The sequence below is a fragment of the Equus przewalskii genome, chromosome 22, assembly GCF_037783145.1.
Source record: "Equus przewalskii isolate Varuska chromosome 22, EquPr2, whole genome shotgun sequence".
NCBI classification, from domain to species: Eukaryota; Metazoa; Chordata; class Mammalia; order Perissodactyla; family Equidae; genus Equus; species Equus przewalskii.
Genome location: NC_091852.1, coordinates 39,048,290 through 39,056,833, shown reverse-complemented (window position 1 = coordinate 39,056,833; position 8,544 = coordinate 39,048,290). Strand labels below are relative to the sequence as shown.

General features: G+C 39.8%; 1 long non-coding RNA gene across 1 annotated transcript; it reads right to left on the bottom strand.

Moving 5' to 3' along the window:
- Nucleotides 1-778: 778 nt before the first annotated feature.
- Nucleotides 779-5,640, bottom strand: LOC139078393 (uncharacterized). Its single transcript, XR_011531317.1, has 2 exons — nucleotides 5,397-5,640; nucleotides 779-4,110 (listed from the first exon to the last, which is right to left on the bottom strand). It is a non-coding gene; the product is annotated as an uncharacterized lncRNA (long non-coding RNA).
- Nucleotides 5,641-8,544: the final 2,904 nt, after the last annotated feature.

The window sequence follows — 8,544 nt, the reverse complement described above, 5'->3', positions numbered from 1 at the left end:
GCCCTCCATTCCTTGAGGTCCTATCTAATTAGTCAGTAGGGGCCTGTCTCAGAGAACTGTATACCCTTGCAGATTGGACCACTTCAAATTCATGGTCCCTAATCTGACATGGTCTCACAACCATGTCAAAAATGTGCCATCTATCCTCAAATCCATATGCAAACTCCATCTCCCACTTTGTTGAGACAATTAGGCCATCAGGAGTGGTCTCCCAGAGGTTCTCAACACCTGCTCTTAAATTTATCTGGAGCTCATTCTTACCTCCTTTCTTGCAGACTCATGTCTCTGTCCTCTGACACAGGACAATGCTCCTGCCAGGACTTCCAATCCCGTCCCTCCGGGATTCTCTGGGATCCTGCCCCCTTAGCCATCCGTCTGTATTAGAATCTTCCAGTTGTTCTTCAGTGTGAACTTTTTCCCCCTGCTGAGAAACACATTCAAAACTCTCCCACCATTAACTGGAAGGGGGAAAAACAACCATTGACTTTCTACCCTCTTCTTATCATGTCCCAAGGTCTCCTCCTTTTTCATCCAAACTTCATGAAGGAGGTGTCTGTTCTCTCTTTTCCTCACCTCTAGACTGTTCCTCATGCTCTTCAATCTGGCCGCATTTTCTGTTCTTCATGGAATAATCAATGTGAGTTTTTTGTTTTTATGTTTAATATGCTGGAGTGGAGGGCTCTGTACGTATAAAGAAGTGTTTAAAAGCTATATGGTTTTAAAATTAACGTTCAATTTCTTAAGGTCGCAAAATCAAAAATAAGTCTTTCTTAAGTAGTTATGCCCAACTTACAAATTTTGTTATTCTATTTCTAAATTTAGTACAATGATAAATATCATCACTTTTTCAGTGGTTATTGGATGAACATTTCTATATTGAACAGAATAATTGCCCTCAGTCCTTTTTTATAATTATATTTACTGAGATATTTTAAACATTTTTCAAAAATTTAACATTTTCTTTCATTTTTAAGCATTTCAAATTCATTACAGGACAAATTTACAAAGCCTATAAACAAAACATTTCCAAGAACACAAATATTTTTTTAAATAAAATTATTTATATATGGAAAGAACTATCTCTTTTACTCAGAGACATAGCAATCAAATCAAGACATCTTTTTTTGACCCACAGTTTTACTATTATCAGGCCAGAAAGGAAATGCAAGGACTTCAGTCATAACACCTGCTTTTATAAGCACAGATTTCCTAACTCTATATATCCATCCTATCAGAAAAATTACTACTTTTGCACCATCAATAGTTGCAAGAATCATTGAGCTATCTCTTAATTTATAACCAGCTAATCACAAAGGCTCATACGGCATCCTTTAAATTCGTCCAAAGCAGAATACAGATCATTGATAACCCTACTTGAGGTTATTTCTTAGGAAGTCTGATTATCTGATAAATGTTATCAAAAATAGTAAAGTATCAAAAATATCAAAAATAATCACTGAAAAATCAGAGCACTCCACCAACTTAGTGCAACAGCCCCAGGGTGGTACCAACAAAAAAGGCAATCAACTCTCATGATAGGAAATGAAATATTGATGTAAATCACTCAGCAAATGTTTTATGAAAACTGTAGAGTCCTGTCGTTTGAATTGTAAATGACCATATCTAAAGTAAAGTGATCAAGAGAATCAGCCGTTAGTTTATTGCTTAGATCTGCTCATCCTGAACCTACAAAAATCTCCTTTCCCTTGGAGTCAATGACACTAAGACAGACACAGGAATATATACGGCACCCTTTCCTCTGATTATGACCTCCTCCCCAAGTCCTACTTGTCCAGCTCCTCATGCCTGGGTTGTAAATCTACTAGTCTGAAGTATATGGCTTTATGAAAAAAATTAAGAAACATCAGAGAACATCCAGGTTTTTCAAGTAGATACAAAGTCAGATTTCACCATTTTAAGATAGATACACCAAGGAATTTGACTGTTCAAAGGTAAAATTCTAGCCCCATCAAGGACGTCAGCATCATGGTGGAGTGCACTTGCCCGGGACTCTCTCCCCTCCAACATACAACAAAAAGAGGCATCCATACTCCAACAGAGGACACCCTCACAACACAAAATCCTCTTGCACCCACATGACAGAGGGCAGAGAGGCTGGACCCCGCCCCACCCTCGGAGGAGCTGGAACGGGGTAAGAGAGAACTTTGCTCCCTCCCCTGAAGACTGTGAGGTTCTCTGAGGGAAGGAATGGGAGAGGGGGTTGCACATTTGCAGGATCACCAGAGACTTCCTAGGGCCGTTACAGCCTGGAGGGAAGCCCTCTAACGGGGAAAGCTTTCATGAGGTGGGGCGGGGGCGGGGGCGGGCAGTGACCTCATCAAGCCAACACCCCAGCCCAGGAGACCAGATAGTAGGAGCAGAGCAAGAAAGCCCATAGTGCACCCAAGAGAAAGCGCCCCTCCCCCCACCTGCCCAGTGTGGCTCCACTGCCTGGGATCTCAGCTCAAGAGTGGGGCTCAGACTATGTGGCTCTCGACCCCCAACCAGTGGCAATAGGCAGTAACTGCAACCGATTAAAATTCTAACCTCATCATCTCGTACGTATATATGTACATATATATTTCTGTAGAATCAGGGTTTAAAATTGGGGTTTAGAGGAAAAGTATTTATACATGTATCTATCTATTTAACATGTTTTCAATTTAGAATATGGATCAAGTCAAAACACTGAAATATGAATGGCCAACATGCATATAGGAAAAAGGTTAAACGTATGAGTAGTCAGATAAATGCACATTAACCACAAAATAGATTATATATTTGTAAATATAATACTTGTTATTGGTGAATGTGTAGGAAATGGACAACTTCATTTTCCTCCCAGAGAGTGCAAGGTGGTAGTAACTTCTTACAACCTGGCTCAACACAAAATGTCTACTCCTTTTGATTCCCTATCTCTACTTCTAGAAAAATTATCTTTAGGAAAAAAACTATATTTAAACAATTGTTTATATAAAACAACTAGAAATGACATGAACATCCAATGAAAAGGAATGTTGATTGATTAAATGGCTATACAAAATATAAAATCTGATATTGTCTAAAAACTTATTATTGTCAAATCATCTTTGCCTTTTGGCTTAAAATCAAAATCAGGGGCCGGCCTGGTGGCATGGCAGTGGGGTTCTCGCCCTCTGCTTTGGTGGCCCAGGTTTGCAGGTTCAGATCACACAGACCTACACAGTGCTTATCAAACTCTTCTGTGGCCGGGGGTCCACATGTACAGTAGCGGAAGGTGGGCATGAATGTTAAGTCAGGGCCAGTCTTCCTTAGCAAAAAGAAGAGGATTTGCAGTGGATGTTAGCTCAGGGCTAATCTTCCTCAAAAATGAAAAAAGTCAAAATCAATTGCACATTAAATTAGAATTACAAGAATAATCTGTGAAATTCTATGTATTTTTATATACTTTACAAAGTTTAAATACAAAATACAGAGCTTTACCCCAAACTTAACACAAAGGTATTAAGACTATGCTTGTTTTATTTCATTTCTATATTTAATTCTAAACTTTTCTAAGGTTGTACGGTAATTACCTATGGTTACCATAAAATTTATTTTCTAAACTGGGACATTTTTGAGATGGAAAGTGGGAACACTAACAATAATTCAAATGCGTTAGTTGATTTCTATCAGGGATCTCAGGATCGTCCACGCTCACCAGACCAGCCCATATTACCCCATACTTATCCAAGCACAGGGAGCAGTTTACAACTGGGGTGAGCAGAGCTTCCTGGGTCAGTGTCCGCGACCACAATATGAGATTTCAGACCAGGTCGCAGGACCTGAGAATCCCCTGCTTCGTGAGAGAGTCCATCCGTGCTGCCGGTAGACCTGCGAGGTCTCTTTACAATTGCTGCGTCACCCAGGGACTTCAGGCTTATATCCTTCATAGGGATTTTGTGATTTATACTGACTGAGTTCTTACTGAATTCTCCCTTTGTTCCTTTTGTTGCCTGATTTGGGTAGATTGAATTCTCCACCATCAACATCCTGGATTCCTTTTAATGCTTCTGACCAGCCACAGCTCTGAAGTCGTTTTCATATCATCTCATTGGCTTTGGTATTTTCTTCATATTTTCTTTTCTGGCTCTGAAATGATAAGTTTTTGTTCATGCTACAGATAAAGGTCACCAACAAGTTCCTAATAATCAAATCTAATCAATCATTTTTATTCCTAATTTTAATGGGCTACATCATGGTCAGTTATCTGAACTACTCTCTCCAGCAACTTCAGTTTCCTTCATATGTATTGTCTCTCTCTATCTCTGTCAGACACACACACACACACACACACACACACACACACTCTGCTCAACTCCCTAACTTCTTGGCTCATCCCTTAAGACCCAGCTCAGATATCACTTTCTCCAGGAAGACCAGGAAACGTGCCCTGCTCTGTGCTTTCACAGCCCTGAGTGGCAGTCTCTAACCTCACGCTCAGCACACTTTCCTATCATCTGACTTCTCTTTCTGACTCCTCTCACCTGGGAGTTCCATGTAGGCTCAGAGTGTATAGGCATACATCTTTCTGTCTTCGGCACTTAGCTTGAGCTCAGCACATCGTGGGAAGAACAGATAGTAATTAAGAGATCCGACTCTGTAGTTAAGACAGATTTAGGACTGAATCCCGATTACCCGAGTTACATAAGTTTGAGAAGACTTCAAATGCGCTGAGTCTCATGCAATAATAGTGATAATGTCACCTACTGTGCACTTCTCAAGCATCACATTCCACCTTGAGTTTTATTATCTTAGTTTGTTTGCATCTCTGTGAAGTTCACGGACCCCTGGGAGAGGTAACATTTTAAGCTGATATTGGACATTTACAACTTGCAGGAACGAAAGGTTTGATTGATTTTTTTTGGTGGGGAGGAGAGAGGAAAGACCACAAGGCCCCAAACAGACAAGGAAGCTTTTGAAAGAAGCAATAAGCACAAAAGAGAGGTGAGAAGGATTCAACTTCTCTTGGTCTGCTCATCAGAAAAACGGGGATTAGAGCGGCACCCGGGTGGAAAGGTGGCTGTTAAGGGTTAAACGAAGAATATATGGTTCTCAGTAAATATTAGCTATTTTTAATGTTGCTCTTGAAGATGCTCAGAAGACAACCATGACCCCATTCCCATTTATTTTTAAGTCTTTATTTGCAGACAACACATGGATTTAGCAAGGAAAGAAAGAAATGCTCTTAGAGTTACTTCTTCTATTTTAATTTTTCTCTGCTGCCCACAGGTGTGCCTTAAGTTCTAACAGTAGAATGAGGAGCAGAGGCCACTCAAGGGCCTGTCTTACGAGTCTCTCAACGTCTTAGTCAGTTGGGGCTGCTATAAGAAAACACCACGGTCCAGGTGGCTTAACAGCAAGCCTTTATTTCTCACCGTTCTGGAGGCTGGAGTCCAAGATCAAGGCGCTGGCAGACGCAGCGTCTGGTGAAGGCCTTCTTCCTGGGTCGCAGACAGCGCTCCTCTCGCTGTGTCTTCACATGGCAGAAGGGGTGAGGGAGCTCTCTGGGGTCTCTTTCGTAAAAGCACGAACCCTATTTATGAGGGCTCCACCTTCACAACCTGATCGCCTCCCAAGGGCCCCACCTCCTAATACCATGACTCTGCGGGTTAGAGTTTCAACATACGAATGTGGGAGGGACACAAACATTCCGTCCATGACACCATCACAGCTCAGTCCTGACGTACTGAGCAGAGCAGATTATGTTTCAACTGTAAAGTTAAAATACATCTGAGCATTTCTAACTTCTTGGTCCTTTTCTATACGGAGGACAGAAAGCGAGGCCCGGGTCTCCTTAGCGCAAGGCTGAACATTCTTCCTTCACCAAGGGAGGGGTGTGGGGTTTAGGCTTCATCTTGTAGTTTGCTTGTCCTATAATAGAAATAATAATATCTATTTCAAAGGATGTGAGGCTTCTGGGATTCCAGGAAAGATGGCCATTTTGTCAACCAGAATATCTTCTTAATGCACAGCATTGTTATAGGGAGAGTGGAAAGTTGGATAAGATTTTTCTTCACTGAATCTCAATAATACTTAATTATGTCCTCTTCAGTAGGGGCCCCAGAAATGAAAGGATAGATACAATTAGAAGAAGAGACAAGATCACTTGAAATGAAAGCTATTCCGAGCTATTTCTAGGGTCAAACAGACTTAGAATAGAAGGAAGGAGGGGGAAAACTAAGGGAGTGGAACTTGATGGCATTGCAATAAGACAATTAAACCCTCGGGGAATCTCCAACCATCCAGAGCCACGTTCAAAATAGACGGTCACAACCGGCCCTGCTGATCTCAATTCAAAGCAAGTGGCTCTGCCCTCAACCAGAAATACAGATGCCAAGTTATGTTTTATTCTTGGACACTCCACTCTTATTAAAGGTCATTATAAGGAATCGCCACTTAAAAATTGCTGCAAATATTTTCTGAGGAAGTTAACTTCTAATTCCCTCTATAAAGTACCCTCCAATAAATGTATGGCAAAAATTAGATTTAAGTAATATTTTCTTTGATCATAACACATTACTATGGGTCTTTACTCCAATAACAGGAGACTGGAGTATTATTCTTTTTTTTCTTATTTTCTTAAAATTTTAGTCTAAGTGATAACCACTTACTGACCTGTAAGACTACTTGTCTAAGAAGAAATTTAAGAAGCTCCAGTTAATCAGGCTTTCTGTGACAAAATACATTCAAGTCTGTAGTTACTAAAATGTTAATGTTAAATTTTATTAGGCCTATATTGTATAGTGTCAGAAGAAAAACGCATAGTTTTATTTTTTTAAATAATAAAATACTTTAATTATTCAGTTATTTACCACAATCAGGAGAGGTAAAGAACTTGGACTATAGATAAATCTTTTATTTATTTAACAAGTAATATTAATTTTTTTTTTACAGAAAGTTACCTTAAGACTGGCCTGGTACATATTTTTATATCTTTTACTCCTTATCCTAATAAACACCAGCCACTGTTCCCTTATAAGTCCATTTTTTTCCCATCGTAGCAGGAGAAAGAGAAGTATTTTGAGACCTTTATGAAGAAAAATTTCTCTGAACACAATTTAATTAAAGTTTTTTGTGTCTATTTGGGATTAATCTTTTTTCTAATGACCATATTGTGTGCAAGGATAATATTGAGGTTTTTGAACCTGAATTTACAACAATTCAGACATGCCTAGGTTCTTTATGCCTGCCTGGTTAGGAATTTGAAGGGGCAAAAATTTTTTAAATTTATTATTATTATTAATTTTTTTATTGTCCTCATAAGATATTTTGTTGACCATGTTCTGCTATATCCAGAGTGGCTACTTGCTAATAGAACTTTAAGTTTTTTCCCTAAGCTTCCAATGCCAGACTTCAATCCACTAATAAAGTAGTGGCCAAAATGTCCCTACTCACTGCATCTCCTGTGATACAGGAGTATTATAACAAGATCTGAGTCAGACAGAATTTTAGGATCTGTAAGGACACTCTCAGGTTGTTTAGAATTTTTATTTTGATCCAAATTTCTACAAGGTGCTGGGAGTTATATGTTACTTCAGCCATGACAACTCGACAGCTTTAACATGCCTAGCTGAGAAGGGGTTACCAACCAGCTTGGGTCAACTTTGTAGCACCCATCCAGCCCTGACACACTCAGGAGGAGAGATGGGACCACTCAGTGGGAAAGCTGATATGGTTGGCTGAGATGATACATTTCACACATTTGTATGAATATTTCCTCTTGAATATTTGATGATCCTGGAACGATCTGGAGAAGTCTTCAAAATTCGCGTGCAATTTAGTCATGTTTAAAGACAAATTATTGTAGGTTCTCCCCCTCCAAGGAAACTGTGGGACACTGATGGATCATTGCTTGAGACCTGAAACGGACAGCTATTGGCAATACCATCTTAGCAGCTTGTCGGCTAGGAGCTGCAAGTTGGGGAGGTATGTATGAGGAATTATCTGAAAAAAGAGAAAGCCATTGAAATATCCATATGATTTCATAATTAGAATTGTTGTAAGGTGGCCTGGGTCCTTCTTTAGAAATGCTTTCAGAAAAACAAGGGTACAGGTGATCAGAGGGAATGTATAGGGCAAGAACAGAAGGGAAGGGCAAGATGCTACTTTCAGAGAGAGACGCTAGATCCTTCTGTTGTCCTGTTGAAGATTCCTCATACCAAGCAAAAAGGGAGACCACCGATTATTAGAAAGTTTGACCCCCTTTTATTCGAGGGCTTGCTGAGAAAAAATTATCTAAAACTTGGAAATAAGCCAAAAAGATTACTGTCTGTCTTTTCAAAGACACATTAAAGCATTGTCCAACAAGGGTACCCAAGGGCCATCTGATTCTGGAAGGAGAGTGGAAAACAATGGCCCACGTCCTCAGCCAAACCAGCTCTCCACCTGTTTCTGCACAGATTCAAACTAAGAATGGTTTTCACAATCTTAATGGTTGGGAAAAAATCTAAAGAACAATATTTTGTCACATGTGAAATTCAAGTTTTAGTGTCCATAAAGTTGTACTGGAATACAGCCACGCTC